The 21,330-nt window shown below is 39.8% G+C and overlaps 1 pseudogene; it reads right to left on the reverse strand.

Annotated features, from left to right (window-relative positions):
* Window positions 1-1,452: 1,452 nt before the first annotated feature.
* On the reverse strand, window positions 1,453-2,279 carry LOC148094776 (uncharacterized; annotated as a pseudogene).
* Between the last annotated feature and the right edge of the window lie 19,051 nt (window positions 2,280-21,330).

A 21,330-nucleotide genomic window follows, 5' to 3' on the forward strand; every position in this document is an offset into this window, starting at 1 on the left:
AGTAAATGGCAGGTTTCTGCACAAGAGTCGGTCTCTTTCACGCAAGCTACAGCTAGCAGTGGCAGTGTCCTCTTAGGTTGTGAAACCTCTAGCAACCACTTGCTAACTCTTTCAGAAAAGATGTCGTTTTGCCTAGCAACCAGGGGTTGCCAGAGCATCACTGACCTAGACACTTGTGACTGAGGCCTAACTATGCGTGAAAATGCATAAAAATATTGTTGTTGAGTTTAAATCACATTCCTAACATTTACAGAAAGTAACATTAATATAAGGTGCTTATGATGTCCTTGTATATCACTTGTCCATCCTAAAGCAGAATACGGTTTTCAAGATAAGCCAGTCACTGTTGATACACTTGACCTCAGATTTATGCTGTTCTCATCAGTTACCTATCATCACATGCTCACAACTGTATAGTTGAATTCTCAACTCAAACAACTGAGTTGGGGGCCTTCAAATGATGCTTTGGATTTCAGGAAGTATGTCTAAGGTTCAGTTTATGGTTAAGATTCTGATTCGACTGTTAGTCTCTGTAGCAGCTGGTTTTGCCCACAAGGCCCAAAATTAACATTAAAACATAGTAGTGAAATTAATGCATTGACTGAATGCATTAATGGTAGTTAGCTGTTTGAATACATTGGGCAATGGCTTTGAGCTTTGCCATTTTAAGTTTCTTTTAAAAGCAACGTCTCTTCATACTTCTTCAGTGCACCGTAAGCCGCATAAAAGAAAGAGTCACTGTTTAGAAATGGAGACGTCTGTCTGAGGTATTCTGTGTGTGTACAGTGTGACTCTTTATAAGTGGATGACACCAGGCCTCCAGGAAACATCTGAACTACAGCTATCATCAGAGGCGCTGCAGTTTGTTCTTTGTTGTCACAACAGTCACAGCTCATCTATGGAAAACCCCTAGACAGTCCACACACTGCAATACACACAATTACTACATTTTACACACATTTGGCTTCATTTTGCAATTACAGCCAGATGATTCTGTACTCTAAATTTTAATTAAACTAGTTAAGTGTTCGAATAATCAGGGCATAATTATGCTAAAAATGAAAGGGAATTAGGAAATAGCCCGTGAAGAAGAAAATAAAAAAAAAGAAGATTGAAAAGCAAATACAAAAGTTTACATATATAGTAAATGACTTAGATGAAAAAATAAATAATTAATACATCACCCCTACATGTACTTACAGTCAGGGAAAAATTATTTGAACCCCAGCTGATTTGGTTTGCCTTCTAACAAAGAAATGATCAGTCTGTAAGTTCAATGGCAGGTTTGTTTGAACAGTGAGAGAAAATGCATTTTTAAACAGTAAGAAATTTGCATTTTCATGAAGGAAATACATTTTTGATCTCTTTGCAGAACGTGCTTTGGCATTTGGTCGTTGGCAATCACAAAGGGTCAGATGTGTCTTATAGTTGGCCACAGGTTTTACACACATCTCAGAGGTCGTCCCACTCCAGCTCCCTCCACAGTATCTCTACGGGACTAAGGTCTGGAGAGTGACTCGGCCACTCCAAGACCTTAATATGCTTCTTCTTGAGGCAGTCCTTTGTTGCCTTGGCCGTATCTTTTGGATCACTGTCATGCTGTAATACCCACCCATGACTCATTTTCAATGCTCTGAGGGAAGGAGATTCTCATTTAACGGTACATGTCTCCATCCATCCTCCCCTCCCAGTTGTCCTGTTCCCTTGGCAGACAAACACCCCCAAAGCATAATGTTTCCACTTCCATGTTTGACGTGGGGACGGTGTTCTTGGAGTCATAGGCAGCATTCTTCTTCCTCCAAACACGGCGAGTTGAGTTGGTGCCAAATAGCACAATTTTTGTCTCATCTGACCACAACACTTTTCTCAGTCCTCCTCTGAATCATTGAGATGTTCAGTGGCAAACTTCAAACAGGCCTGTACATGTGCTTTCCTGAGCAGAGGGACGGCAGTATTTCAGTCCTGCACCGTGTAGTGTGTCACTGTTTTCTTGGTGACTGTGGTCTCAGCTGGCTGGAGATCACTGACAAGTTTCTCCCGGATGGGTTCCACACCGTTCGTACTATTATTGGAACTCCATGAGTTGAGATCTTGCGTGGAGCTCAAGACCGAGGGAGATTGGCAGTTACTTTATGGTTCTTCCATTTGCGAATAATCGCACCAACTGTCATCACCGTCTCCCCCAGCTGCTTGTCTATGGGCTTGTAGCTCATTCCAGCCTCGTGTAGGTCCACAGTCTCGTCCCTGACATCCTTGGAAAGCTCTTTGGTCTTGGCCATGTGCAGAGTTTGGAATCTGGATAGACTGACTGTCTTTTATACAGGTAACGAATTGAGAAGGCTCCTAATGTCAACACGTAGACGGAAATCTTGCTGAATGACAGGGAGTCAAATATTATTATTTTATTCATTAAAATACAAATAAATTTATAAGTTTTTTTGAAATATATTTTTAGGGATCTTTTGGTTATTGTTCTGTCTCTCACTGTTCAAATAAACCTACCATTGAAATTATAGACTTAGTATGACCACTTATAGACTAACAGCTGGGGTTCAAGTAATTTTCCCCCTGACTGTATCCTATTATCTTCCACCAAATTGCAAGCAACCTACTGGGTATTAGGGTAGGTTAGATGGCATGAGGCATGAGGCAGCGTACACGCAAACACAGGCTAAAGCATAAAGACAGAAAGCCATTTGCAGCTGTTGTGGACGTTTTCCATTAAATAAAGCCTGCAGACAAGTGGTAGCTAACATTGTTTAATCAAAACAAAGAACAGAAAACCAAGCTTGGTGGAGAGCCTGCATGACGGTCAGCAGAGTCTCACTGAGCCTAGCATGGCTCTCGTCTGCTTCCCCCAACTTCCTCCACCATCTGTCTAACTGCATGAGTGTGAGACATGCTAAAATCCAGTGGCACCAAGGCATTATACAATAAAATAATGTGAATAATACATGAATAAAATAATTCCTATACATTCCCACCCCTTTGATTCTTAAATCAAACCTTAAGAATCACATTAATAATAGAATTTCTTTTCTGACATTCTGTATATCACATCAACATTATTGTACACTTAAAGAAGTTTCACACTGTGTATCCTCACTTCACTGTTCTCCCACCACCCTTTGTTCATCTTTAATCATCCTCACAATGTAAGCTCTCACATGCAAATGGATGGTAAATGGCCTGCATTTGTATAGCACTTTACTCAGTCCCTAAGGACCCCAAAGCGCTTCACACTACATTCAGTCATCCACCCATTCACACACAGGACATGGCAAGGTACATTGTAGCCACAGCTGCCCTGGGTGCACTGACAGAGGCGAGGCTGCCGGACACTGGCGCCACCGGGCCCTCTGACTACCACCAGTAGGCAAACATGGGGTTAGTATCTTGCCCAAGGATATTTAGCATGTAGCCAGGAGGCAGACTGGGATCGAACCACCGACCTTCTGATTAGTGGCTGACCTGCTCTGCCACCTGAGCTACAGCCACCCCAGCCACATGCAAATGGCAGCAACAATGATACAGAGGAAAGGCCCTCTTCAGAATATCAAAGTATGCATGGTAGAGTGAAACAGCATTAGGTGGTCATTCCCAGTCACGGTCATGGCTCCTGGTGTCTTTGCCATTTACAGTCATAATTCCAACGCTGGTCTCCCTCTGCGCTGTCACTTTTGGAGCTTGGCACGCTCTCTTCATCTCTCACTTTCTGTTCCAACGGGGCTGTAGATTTAGGAGCAGAGCAAGTCGTACACTCCTGTAGTCTTCCTCAACGTCAATGTAGAAACTCTTTCACATTATTTATGATTTTGCTGTTCAAAATCTCGTCATGACAATCTCTAGGAAGTCCATTGGCACAGCCCTCTGTGGGCTGAAAGTGGTCCCTGCGTCTCACCGGTCCTCTTCAAGCCTTCTCTCCTGGTCTTCTGCACCTCAGTCTGTTCTTCCATATCGCTCATGTCACGGTCCCTGCAATTTAAAAATGAAAGCTCCCCCGGAAAACCCTCTATTGCTATATGTCAACTTAACACAATTAGACATGCACAATAAAGTTGTGTATTGTCTCTTAAAAATTCCGGGGCCTTTCTCCTGGAGTAGCTCCACTCCAGGCCTGTAACCCTGTCATAAGAAAAAACATTAGCCAGCGGTGTGTCCTGCTGTAAATCACCACGTATCACCACTCTCCCCAGTTGGAAACAATTATTTTCCCTCTCTTTTTTGTTTTCCTTGTTTTTGTTCCCCATTTTCAACATATTTAACCCCATTTTTCACAGTTTTTACACCCACACATCAACCTATTAACTCACTTGTTTAACATTTCTTTTCCTTTCTCCCCAACCATTCTTCTACCTATCCCATATTTACATTCAGAGTATCCCCTGCAATGGCCTTCCTCCCTTCTCGGCAGAAAAGTGCTAAAATACTGTCACTCCACACTCTGTATTGTGCAGAAATGCTTAGCAACGGTGGACTCGAACCACCGTTTCCTGTGATGGACCGGTGTTTTTGCAATTACTTTCTGGCAGACGATTGCTTTTCTTTGCACAACACCGGAACCGAAACACAAGCCCGGGGACTTGAACCCCAGGATTTTCCTTTCTGGAAACTCGAACTCCGGAGTCGGCAGGCACTTCACTGCTCGGCCAGACAAAAACTCCCCATGACTGTATACAAGTTAGCTACAACTCACCCATCTGCAGGAGTCCCCTCAAAGTCGATGGTCTTGCTGGTGGCTAAAACACACGGCTCCGTGACTCCTCCATTTCCTTTGCTTCAACAGCCGGTAGGACAAAAGTACCTTTTCCCTCAGGGATGATCAGCCCGTCCACGGAACTGTTGTTCAGCAACCACAAAGACCATCCTGTTAAATAACTTTTCCAGGAACAAAAGGCAGTACACAGCTGTTTCACACCATAAGGTTCACACTCCCTTGCTACCTCTCAGAGTCGTCGAAGAGACAAAAGATTCTTCCTGTGGAGTTGTCTGCTTCCCCCAACTTCCTTACCAGACCCCAGAGAAATGCTAAAATCCAGTGGCACTAAGGCATTATTGTTAGGATGCCTGGGTCGTTGACCCAGGGTTTTTGAGTTTATTATATTATTTATAATTTCTAGTCTTTGGGTTTTTGGGTTTGAGTTCTTTCTTATGGTTTGTCTCTGTGTAATCCTTAGTTGCTGTCTCCCCTGTCTGCTATATCCCCGTGTCCAGTCAGTGTCTGTGTCTGCCCTGGTCCCACGTCTCTGTTCCCTCTGTTGTAGTGCCTGCCTGTGAGTCTGTGTCTGTAAGTTCAGTCTGTGTTATGTTTCCTGTTTTATTTTGAAGGTCCATGTCTCATGTTAATGTATCCGGTTTTGCTTCCCCTGTTTCGTTAGGCCTGATTTGCCCCAGCTGTGTTTCCCTCCTGTTACTCATTCCCTGATTGCTCCCTCTATGTATTTAAGCCCTGTGTTTTCTTCCGTCCTTGTCGCGATCTACTCTCATCTTGCTGTGTGTTCTGTCTGCTCGTGTAAGTTTATTTTGGATTCTCAGTTTTGTTACTTTTTGAGTTTAGCATTAAAGCTGTTTTGAAGTACACTCTTGCCTCCGAGCGTCTGCACTTTGGGTCCTCCTTACCACCACTCCTGCCTGCACACAGCCCTAACCTGACAATTATACAATAAAATAATATGAATAATACATGAATCAAAGAAATTCCTATACATAACTGTTGCCAATTTTGAAACAAAAATTAAATAGTCTTTGGGCAAAAACATGTCCACCTTTTTTGTTAAAGTTCAAGTTTATGTAATTAAAATTCTATGTTTTGTGTGATCAACAGACAAAACCACCAAATTCTGAGTATCAAAAAAAGTCACAGAAAGTTGGGAAATGTTCAGAGATGTTTTGCTTGAAAAAGACTTAAACTGTATATACTAGGCGTGCAACGATACTCGTATCGATATTGAACCGTTCGATACAGTGCTTTCGGTTCGGTACGCATATGTATCGAACAATACAAATTTTTAATTTATTTTATCAACTTTTCTTCTGACGATGCTGTCTGTGTTGAGAACTCAGTGGATCTGCGTTCGACTACTCAGCTTAGGCTGCACTGTCGAGCGCAGATTCACTGAGCGCAGCGCAAGCTAGCAAGACAGAAGCTAAGCTTGTTGCAACATGGCAAATTGACCCTCCCCCACCCTCATTCAGATCTGGCGTTTGGAACTATTTTGGTCTTCATGTGACGTATGACCTTGAAGGTAAGCGCGTCATGGACTAAAGTAAAACAGTATGTCGGATGTGCCACGCAATGCTCAATTACATTGGTGGGAACTAGTGCGTTAGCGCAGTTAGCTCGTTAACGTGTTGGCCGTCCAGCCCCACGCACGGGGCGATCCGCGGTAGCTCGTTAATAGAGATTTGCCGTGTTGTGGCGTTAACGTCATTTCAGATTAACGCTGACAGCACTAGTGGGAACACAACAAATATGACTGCACATTTACTCCGACATCATCCTAGTGCAAAGACAAGTGGAAGCAGACAAAAACAACAAGCACACATGCTACAAACGTTACCCGAGTCATTTAGACAGCCGTTAGAACATGATTCTCCTTATGGGGACCTGATATGTTTAATATGCTGCTGAGAATATAGCCCAGAAGAAGCGTATAGTATAGCTTTTATTTTGGAAAGAGCCATTTCTCTGTAATAAACTCTTTTCCAAAGATGAGTGATTCCTCAATCAGATATATTTATTTTTTATTACTTTGTTATTTCAGCAACATTAAATTTGAAAACTGTACTTTTGAGTTAAAATATATATTTATATATTTAAATATAAAAAAAGCATGAACATTTTTTTGTATCGAAAAAATATCGAACCGTGACACCAAAGTATCGAACCAAACCATGAATTTTGTGTATCGTTGCACCCCTAGTATATACGCTCTTGTGTGTTGGTGTTTTGGGAAACTGAATAGTAGTGATCAGATACTTTGTGATGCAGGTGGTTTCTCATTAGACTTTAAAGAACAGCCTGACCAGGTTCAAATATACATTTGTGGCCAGTCCACAGCTGGTCTGGGAGCAACAAAGAATTATGGCGATTTGCCATCTGTGCACAAATGTTTGGGAATGACTCTGTACTGACTTACTGACTACATAGCTGGCTACACCGGCTGCTCCTCAGAATGTGGCTTGCTGATGCGTTTCCTCTTCATGTTGTAACATGGGTTGTATTCAGTGGTTAAGAGGAGGCGGCAGAAACACTCAGCAGGACAGTCAAAAACTCACAACCACACTGGTACTGGGAATTCCACAGTTCTTGTCCTTTAATAAACACACTCTCTTCACCAACATTACAAAGCCCGGCTGCTGTCTTATCATACATGAAGCGCAGTGTTGAACAGTCGTGACTGTTACAATGTGCTCATGCAATAGATCATATGGTTTGTTGATGTGACTGTTAGTTTGAGACAGACAATAAAAAACTGATGGTTCATCCTGTAACCAGTATTTGAGAAAAAGGTGCCTTTTAAAAAACTGTTTCCAAAGTTGATTCCACAGATGCTTCTGCCCAACAAACCACACGAAATGTAAGGTTTGCTGGAATCCAATAACATATATTTTGCCCTGAACACTTCTTGCCAAGGTACTATTGTGATAAATATTAGCTTTTCTAAAATGGCTAAAAATACAGTAAGATTATAACAAGCCCAACTGTGGTTATTTCTAACCCTATCATGGACTTATCGTTTCTCCTTTGAAAAAAGTTTAAATAGGTGTTCTTTATTTTGTCTCTCAACCAACTGTTCTATTTCAGAATCTTCCATCCCCCTTTTTTCTGACATTCAGACCAAATCCTTCATCACCTGCTTGCTATATACACTGATCAGCCACAACATTATTGCTACCTGATTAACTGCCAAATAAACTCTTATTCATTAAAACAGGAGACCTCTGTAGGTGTCCTGTGGTCTGGCACCTGGATGATGGCACTGAATACTTTTGGTCCCGATGAGTGGGGGATCTGTAAACCAGGCTTGTTCTGGAGTACATAAATGTTCAAAAGCACTGGGATTTGGGAAGTTTACCAAGGTTTTAAACCAAGTTAGACCAAGTTAACACTCAGGTTTATTGGTTGCATTTTTTGAGCTGTTTGTAGTTTTTGTAGCTGGGCATATTGTCCAAATGTGGAGAGGACATTGGTCTGTAACAGTGTTTAGATCTGTGGTACATGTACCATCCATAGCACTATCAGGAACAATCAAGTTTTTCCATCAAAAGAGCTTTGTAAAAAACAAAACAAAACAAGTACCCAGTCTAGTTCTTCTTGGGACCTGTACTACACAGCTAAACAAAGGATGTATTTTTTATCTGGCTTCAGTCACAATAACATCAAGCAGTCTAAGCAGTCTCACCGTTCTAAGCTGATTATCAACTGGATAAGTCAGCTGTAAGTGTCTTAGAGCATTTTTACACCTATAGTTTATTTATGGTGTTCCGATTCAGTTAATGAGCTTAAATATTTGTATCTTTTCCCCACAATTTGTTCATTAAAATTTTCATACAGGGAAAAATTCAAGTCATCTCCAAGAAACGTGGAGGCACTATAAACCACGTGAGAATGTTCAGTCCCTTTATTGGCCACATGTGTGTGTGGGAGCAACAGAAGTAAATATAGGAACACTGTGCAGAGAACAGAGAATTCATACTCATTTTACGGCTAGCTGCTAGCCCGCACAGACGTTTGCACATCTATAGTACCCTGACTCATCCCAGAATGCAAAGCATACGTGGCTACAGAAGGTTTTCTAGCTTATTTTTTTTATTTTTATTTATTTATTATTCATTTCAGACACAACAAAATACATATATTGAACATAAAGTGCACAAAACAAAAAACAAAAATTACCTGAAAAGGAGTGGGACGAAGAAAACTTATTAAATCCCACCCCTATACTCACTCATCAACAAAAAACAATAAGCTTCCCACAGCTACGCCCATCGTTACAACCAAACAAACCATCAACAGCCCCGGGCACATGCAAGCATCTCAACGGCAGCTCGCAACAACAATTAGAACCATCATAACTAAATACAGAATATATAATAATTATAAATTGCGTTACCACAGGTAACAGGCAATAATAATTACATAGTGACAAACACACATACATATACATACATACATATATATCTACACACACATATACAGTGGGGCAAAAAAGTATTTAGTCAGCCACCGATTGTGCAAGTTCCACCACTTAAAATGATGACAGAGGTCAGTAATTTGCACCAGAGGTACACTTCAACTGTGAGAGACAGAATGTGAAAAAAAAATCCATGAATTCACATGGTAGGATTTGTAAATTTATTCGTAAATCAGGGTGGAAAATAAGTATTTGGTCACCTCAAACAAGGAAAATCCCTGGCTCTCACAGACCTGTAACGTCTTCTGTAAGAAGCTTTTCTGTCCCCCACTCGTTACCTGTATGAATGGCACCTGTTTGACCTCATCATCTGTATAAAAGACACCTGTCCACAGCCTCAACCAGTCAGACTCCAAACTCCGCCATGGCCAAGACCAAAGAGCTTTCGAAGGACACCAGGAAAAGAATTGTAGACCTGCACCAGACTGGGAAGAGTGAATCTACAATAGGCAAGCAGCTTGGTGTGAAAAAATCAACTGTGGGAGCAATCATCAGAAAATGGAAGACATACAAGACCACTGATAATCTCCCTCGATCTGGGGCTCCACGCAAGATCTCATCCCGTGGGGTCAAAATGATCATGAGAACGGTGAGCAAAGATCCCAGAACCACACGGGGGGACCTGGTGAATGACCTGCAGAGAGCTGGGACCAAAGTAACAAAGGTCACCATCAGTAACACACTACAACGGCAGGGAATCAAATCCCGCAGTGCCAGACGTGTTCCGCTGCTGAAGCCAGTGCATGTCCAGGCCCGTCTGAAGTTTGCCAGAGAGCACATGGATGATACAGCAGAGGATTGGGAGAATGTCATGTGGTCAGATGAAACCAAAGTAGAACTTTTTGGTATAAACTCAACTCGTCGTGTTTGGAGGAAGAAGAATACTGAGTTGCATCCCAAGAACACCATACCTACTGTGAAGCATGGGGGTGGAAACATCATGCTATGGGGCTGTTTTTCTGCCAAGGGGACAGGACGACTGATCCGTGTTAAGGACAGAATGAATGGGGCCAAGTATCGTGAGATTTTGAGCCAAAATCTCCTTCCATCAGTGAGAACTTTGAAGATGAAACGAGGCTGGGTCTTCCAACATGACAATGATCCAAAACACACCGCCCGGGCAACAAAGGAGTGGCTCCGTAAGAAGCATTTGAAAGTCCTGGAGTGGCCTAGCCAGTCTCCAGACCTCAACCCCATAGAAAATCTGTGGCGGGAGTTGAAAGTCCGTGTTGCTCGGCGACAGCCCCAAAACATCACTGCTCTTGAGAAGATCTGCATGGAGGAATGGGCCAAAATACCAGCTACTGTGTGTGCAAACCTGGTAAAGACCTATAGTAAACGTTTGACCTCTGTTATTGCCAACAAAGGTTATGTTACAAAGTATTGAGTTGTATTTTTGTTATTGACCAAATACTTATTTTCCACCCTGATTTACAAATAAATTCTTTACAAATCCTACCATGTGAATTCATGGATTTTTTTTTCACATTCTGTCTCTCACAGTTGAAGTGTACCTCTGGTGCAAATTACTGACCTCTGTCATCATTTTAAGTGGGGGAACTTGCACAATCGGTGGCTGACTAAATACTTTTTTGCCCCACTGTACATACATACGCACACACTTCTATACCATCCATACCAGCAATGGTAAGAGAACAGACATCACAGAGCACACTAAAACCATCATTGAGTATACTGTGACCAAACCAACTGTTTGTAGAGGAATTTAAATCTATGAATATTTTTGCATTGTTTCAGTTGTAAACTCAGACTGTTCCAGATTTTCACACCACATACAGACACACAAAAACCTTTACGGGTTGTTCGAGTTCTGGGTAATTTGAATTCCCCGAAGCCTCTTACATTATAAACCCTTTCTCTAATTTCAAATATAGTATGTAAATTTGCAGGTAGAAGTTTATTAAAGGCTTTGTATAAGATTATGGATGTATTGTAATTAACCAGATCCTGGAATTTAAGTAACTTTGCCTGAAGAAAGAGTTTGTGAGTATGATCTAGATAACCAGCCTTGTGAATAATACGCAGTGCTCGTTTCTGTACTGTGACTAATGGATTAGTTGTATTTTTATATGTGTTTCCCCACACTTCCACACAATATGGAAGATATGGAAGAACCAGGGTACAGTACAGAGTACGAAGTGCATCTTTATCAAGGTATGGTTTCACTTTGTTCAAAACTGCGAGGCTTCTGGAAATTTTGGTTTTTATGTGTCTGACGTGTGGTTTCCATGAAATTTTGTTATCAATTTTGACTCCCAAAAATTTGTTTTCACTCACATTATCAATTGGTACACCTTCAATGATAATTGGTAATTCTATATTATATTTTAAATTACCGAAAAACATTGCTTTAGTTTTATTTATATTTAATGATAATTTATTTATATCCATCCATTTTTTTTTATTAATTTTAGCTCCCTGTTTACGGTCATTACATGATCAGTATAATCATCGCTACTGAAAAATATGTTGGTGTCATCTGCGAACAGTATGAGTTTAAGTACTTGAGAAACATCAAAAATATAATTTATGTATATATTGAAAAGTTTTGGTCCCAACACTGACCCTTGGGGAACACCACATGTAATACCAAGTTTCTCTGAATGGTAATGCCCTATGCTAACATATTGTTCCCGACCCGTTAGGTAACTTTTTAACCAGTTACCAGCTTTCCCTCGAATACCATATCTTTCCAATTTATCCAATAAAATTGAGTGATTGATTGTGTCGAAGGCCTTTTTGAGATCAACAAAAATACCAACTGCATATTTATTTTTATCCAGTGCATTGGTAATTTCTTCTACTGCCTCAATTATCGCCATTGAAGTGGTTCTTTGCATTCTGAAACCATACTGACCAACATTTATTATTTGATGTTTTTCAAGGAATTTTTCTAATCTTGAATTAAAAAGTTTTTCTAAAATTTTTTGAGAATTGTGGCAGTAGAGAAATAGGCCTATAATTGGTAAAACTGTGTTTGTCATTACTTTTGTATAGTGGTATTACCTTCGCAATTTTCATTTTTTTTGGAAAACAACCGGACTGAAATGATAAATTACAGACATATGTTAAGGGACTAGCAATATTCAGAATAACCTGTTTAACTACAGACATATTTATTTCATGATAATCCATTGAAGACTTACTTTTACATTTTAATGTGATATTTATTACTTCTTGCTCATTTGTAGCTGAGAGGAACAGTGAAAAGGGATTTGATTTTATATTACTGATATTTTCATTTTTTTGACACGGGATGTCCGCTGCTAGTTCAGGGCCAACATTTATAAAAAATTTATTGAACCCATCTACAATGTTACTCATGTTATGATTTTCACCATCTGCATCAATGAAACATTCAGGATATGATGTTCCAGAAGATCCTTGTTTAATTAAGTTATTTAACACATCCCAAGTTCCTTTTATATTGTTTTTATTTTCATATAATCTTCTTCTATAATAAAGTTGTTTACTTGTTCTTATAATATCAGTCAATTTATTTCTATATGCTTTATATCTTTGTTCCACTTCTTTTGTTTTTACTTTGATAAACTGTTTATACAGATTGTTTTTCTTTTTGCAAGCATTGATAATTCCTTTTGTGAACCAAGGACTTTTTAATCTTTTTTTTCTTTGTCTTGTGTTCATTTACAGGACAATGTTTATTGTACAACATAGTGAATATATCTAGGAAATTATCATAAGCCTTGTTCACATCTGACTCTTCATACACCGAACTCCAATCTTGTTGTGCTAAATCGAAATTGACGGCATGAATTGCTTCTTCATTTATTGTTCGCTTTGCTATCGTAATCTTGGTATCTATTTTTTTTAAATCACAGTCACACAAAGTAAAAACTGGTAAGTGGTCAGTTATGTCACAGACAAGCAGGCCACTATTAATTTGGAAATTCATGACATTAGTAAAAATGTTGTCAATAATAGTGGCGCTATGTGATGTTATTCTGCTTGGCTTTGTTATTGTTGGATATAGTGATAAGCTGTACATCGTGTCAGTAAAGTCATCAATGGCTTTTAACCTTGTTGGATTTAGCAAATCAATATTAAAATCACCACAGATGAATAGTAATTTTTGGTTCACCAAAGCAAACATTTTTTCTATCCATTCATAAAAAGTGTCAATACTTGAACTGGGTGTCCGATATATGCAACTTATTATGACATTTCTCTTTTTTTCATTCATGATCTCAATAGTCAAACATTCCAAAATTCCATCAATAGCCATAGACATAGTTGTTACAACATTATATTTTATAGAGTTATGAACATATATAGCAACCCCGCCGCCTGCCTTATTTAATCTATTCATGTATTTTAAATCATATCCATTCAAACAGAAATCTATTCCTTTATCGACATTGAACCAAGTTTCAGTGATGGCTATAACACTGAAGGGGCGAGAAAATTGTTGCAAGTAGCCCTTAATGAAATCAAAATTAGAGTACATACTTCTGCTGTTAAAGTGAATTAATGAGAGCTTCCCATCTAGGTTGATTTTTTTTTAATATTGTTCCTGTGTGAAATAATTACAATTTTTAACAAAGAAGAAAGAAAATTACTTTCAGAATCTATTTCTGGGTCTATTATATTATGCTCCTTATATTCACAATCTAGATCAATTACTTTCTGTTGGAGAATTGATTTCAACGTGTCCATGTCATTTCCTGGTGTAATTAGAGATGTTGGTGTATTTATCATTTGATTGTCATTAGAGTTATAAACGTGCCTCTTGTAGTTGGTCAGACTGTGGTCGGATCACATTCACACCATCAATTTGGAACTGCACCAAGACCAACTCTTTCAAAGGGTCTTGGTGCAGTTGTTTTGGTCCACACCTGAGTGTGATTACTGTGTTCACACCTACACCAATAAACTGGACGAAGAGGGAAAACCAAACAGAGTTCGATTTAAACGGGCTAAACACCTGAGGTGTGAAAACACCCTTAATTGGCTGAGCACGTTCACCTAAAACAAACTGTCTTAGATGCATGCATGGAATCAAAATCAGAATCACTTTTATTGGCCAAGCATATCTACACATAACACATCTAACACATACAAGGAATGTGGTATATATACATACGTAAAGGTGTATAAACCAACAATATAATAAACAATCTAAATCTTGTATACAGAAATTACAGGATTACAGAAATGGCAGGTCTAGTGGTAGCACAGCACCAAACTGTTTGAAAACAGCTCAAACACCTGATACAGGCTCAAAGCAACACAGCTGGAGTGGATAAAGCAGCAGTGTGAGTGAATGTTATCTGGAAAATGATGTATATTATGTATAGTATTAAAGAGCATTGTTATTATTAAGCACACTCCTATTGTGTGGTCACTGAGACTGAAACATTAACCCTCTCAGGCTCAAATTAAACTTTTTGTTGCTAATGCACAACCAAGTCCTGCAGTGGTACTTCTGAGTAAAAAAAACCTCATAAAATATGTATGTGGCGTAATCAGGTTGTTAGTTTTTAACTGTTGCAAATGGGATGGTGACTGTAATTACTCGTGTGTTATATTAAATTAATGTTTTATGTAATTGATGGCTATTGCATAAACATCTTGGTCCTGCTGTTTGTCCGTTTTTCAAACCATCAATACAATAATACTTATAAAACTGGCAAATATCTGAGGGACTACAGGTTTTATCTGATATTAACATACAATCCAAAAAGAAACTTGGCTCTTCAAAGCTCGCCACATGGCAAAATTCAAGAGGCCACCTGTTAGCAGCATGACTATAATGGATGAAGCAGTGCAGATCAGGTTCTGTCACATCAAATTTAATGGCTGACACAAAACCTGCAGTCATTTTTTTAGCCTCTTTTAATCCATAGTGGCTTAACTCTATAAAAGTCCTCTTTAATAACTTGTGCTCGATGTCCTGCTCAGCATTAGCACTTCAGCCTGGCACTATTCTACTTAAAAAAGCTATATATTGAATGTGTGTCTACTACCATGCCAATCAATCAGGAGTGGTGAGAGAAAGGACCTGAGCAGCTGTGAGTTGAACTCAGGCTTTTGTGAGCTTAAAAGTCATGGCAGTTTGCGGTGCAAATGAAAACTGAGCCAGTGGGCCATTAAGGAGTGGCTAGAGGAGCGTCTGCATGTAATGGCTATTGAACAGGCAGCTCCAAATGAGAGGTAATCAAAGCCGAGTGCAATTACACCCTCCACTGTGTTCCAAAGCCGAGCCATTGTGCCCTGAGCTCTCCACATCTAATGACACAGGTAAAGAATCAAGCGGAGCTGAGGGTGAAAAGTGGCAGAGCAGGGATGTAATTATGTACCAATTGCAAGGTGGTGTTTGCAATTTAGCCTCATGACAAAGGGCAAGAATGATAAATGGGAAAAAAAAAGAAAGAAGTACTATTAAGACTGTTGCTGGAACGAAGCTGCAACGTAAAATTCTTTGATTATTTTGGGTTTGGTGCAGTTAATTTACATTTCCTGTTTTTAGGGAACTCTAACACACAAAAGGAGAAACAGGAAAATAGAATGTTTTAGCTGTGTAACTATTTTCCACTGTCACACTGTCATCCATCCATCATGTCTTATTTAAAAATTTCTATTTTCTAGACCCTTAGTTTTACTTCCACTGTGGCGCTTGAAGCCACTGAGGTGTTTGTTAATGGGGGTTGACGCGATGTCACTGGTATGCATGGATTAATTAACCCTTTAAAGCCGGTGGGAGCGGGCACGCTCTGTTTTGCGCAACTATTTTTAAATCCCGGTAGCACTGCAACCACGTAAGCTAGCGCAATAATTTTTTTTGCATATGAAACCGGAGGAGTTGTACTTACATCTTATGCCATCAGCTTGTCCTCAGTCACGGTTTCCTTCCACATATAGCTTGCAAAAACTGCATAAAAAGCACTTGCAGCAACAAAAACATAATATTCCAGAAACACGCTTTGCCGATCCGATCAGCTGTTTGTAACACTTCCTACGTCCATCAGCGCGAACTATCGCATGTCCGCCATTACCTGCCCGAAACCGGAAGTGGCGTCATTTTGCAGAAATGTAGATTTTTTTACCATCAGGGCCTTATGAGCCTATACTTGTGTTTTTAAAAGTTATGTTTGACTTTATGACTTTCTGTGTCGTTTGTGGGATGCTTAGGACTCATGTTGCACTGCTGGAAATAGTTTATTTTGATGCACATGCTGTTTTTTTGCAAATTTGCATTATAATATTTATTTTAGTTTTTCCTGCAGTATATAAAAATCGGTGTATTTCAAAAATAAAACTATGAAGACACTCAAAATAAATTTCCTGTGGTGGGAAACTATTTTGTGCAACTTTTTTGTATTTACAGTTTTGAGGGATAAGCCTCTTAAATTTCTCTAACCAGAAATATATGTCAAAAAAACAAAAATGATTTTCAATTTTTTTGTAGTTTATTGCACTTTTTTGCAATTTATGTAATTACTATGCACTTAATGCAGACATATTATTAAAATTTGGGCTATAAGGGTTGTATTGATGTATATCAACTTGAAATGCTCCCAAAAATGGCTCTACAACATGTAAAAATATAATATAAGCTCTGGCGGACTTGGTTCTATGGTAGGTCTTAAAGGGTTAACACCTCCTAGCTCGCCAGTCAATTAGTCATCCTTTTAACATAACAGCGCAGCGTTCACAAACTGTCTGCCTTCTTATGATTAACAACACACCTGACGCTGATTACATACATCTACCTTAAATACTTTTACATAAACCTACCATACAGAAAACTGAAAAGGTGACCTCTAGCGGAAACATAAGGTGTCAACTCAAAGATAGCTCCTACACCCTGGCCCCTAATTGCAATGGCTATCAGACATGGCAATTCTTATCACAAAGAAAAGAAGGAGCCACTAATACAGTTGACTTTAGACATATACATACACATAAATAAACACAAGTAAACAGAGCACTTAAATACACTTTTACGCTACAGTCTCATGTAACAGGCAAAGTTTAGTTACAGGTCTTTCAAGAATGTTAGTCTTTGTTTTTAAATGGACAGATCGTACAAGTCCATTTTTGTCGTGAATGGTTTCCAGAACTCTTCCAAGTGGCCAGGAACCACGTGGTGCAGAAGAATCCATTATAATGACTATATCTACAGGTTTTAGATTTTTCTTCTTTTGGTTCCATTTTTGTCTCTCCTGTAACAAAGGCAGGTATTCGCGTGTCCATCGTTTCCAAAAAAGATCTGAGATGTACTGAGCCTGTTTCCATCTTTTCTTTAGATACATATCCTGAGGGTCAAATACTCCAGGTGGTAAAGATGGTTTTCCTTTCATCAGGAGGATGTGATTTGGTGTAAGTGGCTCTAGGTCTTTTGGATCATCAGAAAGCTTTGTGATGGGTCTGTCATTTAAAATTGCTTCAATTTCACACAGAACTGTATTTAATCCATCATTGTCCAACTGTTGTTGCTGAAGAATGGATCTCAGAATCCTACTGACCATATGAATTATACGTTTCCAAATTCCACCATGGTGTGATGCTTCAGGCAGATTAAAACTCCATTCTATTCCAATGTGTCGCAAAGCATCTTTTATTTGGGTATGTTTCAGCGATTCAAGAGCCTCCCTTATTTCTCTGTCTGCTCCAACAAAGTTGGTTCCATTATCCGACTGGATGTGAGCAACTTGACCTCTCCGACTCACAAAACGGCGCAAAGCATTAATGCAGACATCTGTGCTTAGAGAGTTAGCCACTTCCAAGTGCACCGCTCAACTGGCTAAACAGGTGAAAATGACTCCATAATGTTTAGCTGTACCTCGTCCTCTTTTCACTTCAATAGGTCCGTAATCAACTCCGACGTTGGTGAATGGTGGGTTATCTGGTTATGGTCTTCTTTTCTTATCTCTCATTAAACGAAGGATTGCCTTCAGTCTAAGGAACCAAGTAAAAGCAACCTTGAGCCTTCTCCAGTCTGAGAAGTACACCATCAATTGACACGTAGCATCAAGCAAGTCTTTTACTGGAATAACATTCACTCCTGGCCTCATGGCCTCCCTTTTGACTTCAGGGTCCTTCTAAGGAGCATTCTACTAGATTGGTCGGCCAATCACTTTCTGGCTTCTGCAGAAAGCTTGGTCCTTCGATCCAGCGGCTGCTATGAACAATGTTCCCAGCCTTGAGCCCTCTTGTAGCATGATCGTTTAGTTGAAGTTGCAATGAATGAGACTCTGTTTGTCACAAAGGTAAGGAATCGTTTATTCTCTTTCATTATGTATTTGAGTACAGATGTACTATCTGTCCAAAATACAGATTGCTCGAGTTTCATTCTCAACTGAGCCCTTGACATGAGATCCACTCGGACGGCAACTACAGCCGCTGCAAGTTCCAGATGTGGAATAGTGGCAGGTTTTAGAGGTGTAACCCTTGCCTTGCCCATCAAGAATGCTCCATGGATGGATTTCTTACTGTCTTGCATGTGCGGATATGACACAGTTCCATATCCAGATTCACCGGCATCTGAAAAATGGTGTAGCTGTGCATGTGAGAGAGGTCCAAACACTCTTGGTTGTATACACCTTTTAACCTTGAAATGAGAAAGCATTTGCAAATCACTAAGCCAACTTTTCCACTTTTGCAACATGTTTTGGGGTATTGGTTCATCCCATCCCAATTTCCTTTTGCAAAGGTCCTGCTGCATTCTTTTGGCAGGCAGCAGGACTGGTGCAAGAAATCCCAAAGGATTGTAAATAGAGCTTGATATTGACAACATTCCACGTCTAGTACAGGATTTTTGAGGAACTTCCATTTTAAAGTTGAATGTATCAGTTTCCACACACCACTGCAAGCCCAGAGCTCTTTCTACAGGAATTTTTTTCTCTGTCAAGATTTAATTCCTTTAAGTCTTTATCCCTTTGCTCCTCTGGGATACTTTGCAACAGGGTGCAATTGTTACTGACCCACTTGGTCAGTGTAAATCCTCCCCTTTGACAAAGTGCTGAAAGATCTTTGACCAAATCAATAGCATCTGAGGTGAAGGCCACACTCTTCAAACAGTCATCCACATAGAAGTTTTCTTTTACCGTTCCACATACCTTGTCTAGGAATTCGAAACTGGCACAGCTTGGGGAAGATACTGCACCGAACAGATGAACAGTCATGCGAAGCTCAGATCTCCATCTGGCCACCACAAAAAAACGCAGAAAGTCTCTGTCTTCTTTGGCAACTTTAACTTGATAAAACATTGCTTTTATGTCACCATAAATGCAACTGAATCCTGTCGAAATCTAAGCAAAACCCCAAATAATGCGCTTGAGAAATTAGGACCCTGTAAGCGCTGCTTGTTTAACGATGTCTCCCACAGTCAAGTACAATTCTTATAGATCCTTTCCTGGGGTGGTAGACTGCGTGATGAGGAATGTACCACTTCTTTCCATATTCGCAAGCCAGCTGCTGTGAAGGTATTTGCTCTGCATATCCGTTACTTATCATCTCGTCCATAAAGTTTTTAGATTCTTTATGCAACTGTTCATTGTTGAGAAGTTTTCGTTTTAGACTTTGCAGTCTTTGTTTAACTATGGAGAAATTGTTTGGCATCTTTATGTTATCCTTTTTAAAAGGTAACTTCAAACAGTAGTGTCCATCTTCCATTGTTGCAGATTCTTCCATGATCTTCATGAACTTGAGGTCCTCTCTTGACAAACCCATTTCCTCTGTAACCTTTTCATTAAAGTCATAGTTAAATTAACTTTTCAACATTTCCTCCAGCTTACAAACAGATATCCTATTTACAACTGTTGATGGGTGCTCGCTGTCCAAGTTGCTTTTACCATCTTCCATTCCATCCATCTTATAGCATATGGGCCATTCCCCTGGCTATGAATGACCTCCAATGGTTCCAATAACTTGGGAGCGTTGCATCCAATCAGCAAGTCCATATTAGCCATTATGTGGGGAATTTGAACCTTTGACAGTTATGGCCACCTGACCAGATCTTCTTCTTTTACAAGGTTATCTATGGTGACAGGCATCTTTTCCTGTGTTAGGACTTCTAGAAGTTCATAGAAGGCATTGCTGCCCAAACCAGAAACTTCAAGACCAGTAAATGAGTGGGCAGAGGCAACCTTTTCTTGACCCATCATTTGTATCAGAAAGTGAGTTCTTCTGCCCACAAGATTTAGCTTTTGCGTGAGGTGCTCTAAACAGAAGCTAGCTGAACTGCCAGGATCTAAAAAAGCATACGTCTGTATGACATGACTACCTTTAACAGACTTTATTTGAACTAGCAGAATGGAAAGCAAGCCGCTGTTTCTTCAGGGCCCCTGTATGACCACAAGTTTTCATAGGAGTTACATTCTTTGAAGAGGAGGGCTCTCCAGAGGATTCTGGACTTACACCATTGTTATCAATATGGAGGACAGTGGGATGACCTTTATCACATGTCCTACATGTCAAATGCTTAGCACAGTCCTTACTTATGTTCCCAGCACCTAAGCAACCAAAACACAGCCCTTTCTCCTTTAGAAAAAGCATTCTGTCTCTGTGCTTCTTCTGCTGAAACTGTTGACACTCCTCCAGTGTGTGCCGTTGAGTACAGCAGACACAAGATGGCTTTACTGTAAAGTCATGGGTCGCTGTGGTAATCAGCCTTTCCGTGCTATAGGTTTTATCCATGTTCTTGGGTGTGACTGTAGCAGCAAAGCTGTTCCCTTTAACTTTTAACTTTGATTGGTTATGACTTCAGTCTGTTGTCAACCTTTGAGACAGGGATCGTCGACCTTACATTCCGAATGTCCTCAAATAAAGGATCCGAAAGAATTTTCACCTGCTTTTCAATAAATGCAACCAAATCTTGAAACCGAGCTCTGTGTTTAGAAATTTCCAATATATCATATGCAAAGGCTCCCCATTTCTCTCTCATTTTATATGGCAATTTGCACAAAATGATTTTCATGTTCATTGGCATGTCCAGTTCCTGCATATATTGCAATGTTTTCATGACATTACAACTCCCACGTAAGAAAAGTGGATATGCTTGCAATGATTTCACATCTTCATTTTTAATTGCAGGCCAGGATAATGCCTTTTCAATATAAGCAGCTGCAACTTTATATTCATTTCCAAA

The sequence above is a fragment of the Neolamprologus brichardi genome, unplaced genomic scaffold (assembly GCF_056152115.1).
Source record: "Neolamprologus brichardi isolate AB-2024 unplaced genomic scaffold, ASM5615211v1 NODE_ptg000008l+_length_2720982_cov_1, whole genome shotgun sequence".
In the NCBI taxonomy this organism is placed as follows: Eukaryota; Metazoa; Chordata; class Actinopteri; order Cichliformes; family Cichlidae; genus Neolamprologus; species Neolamprologus brichardi.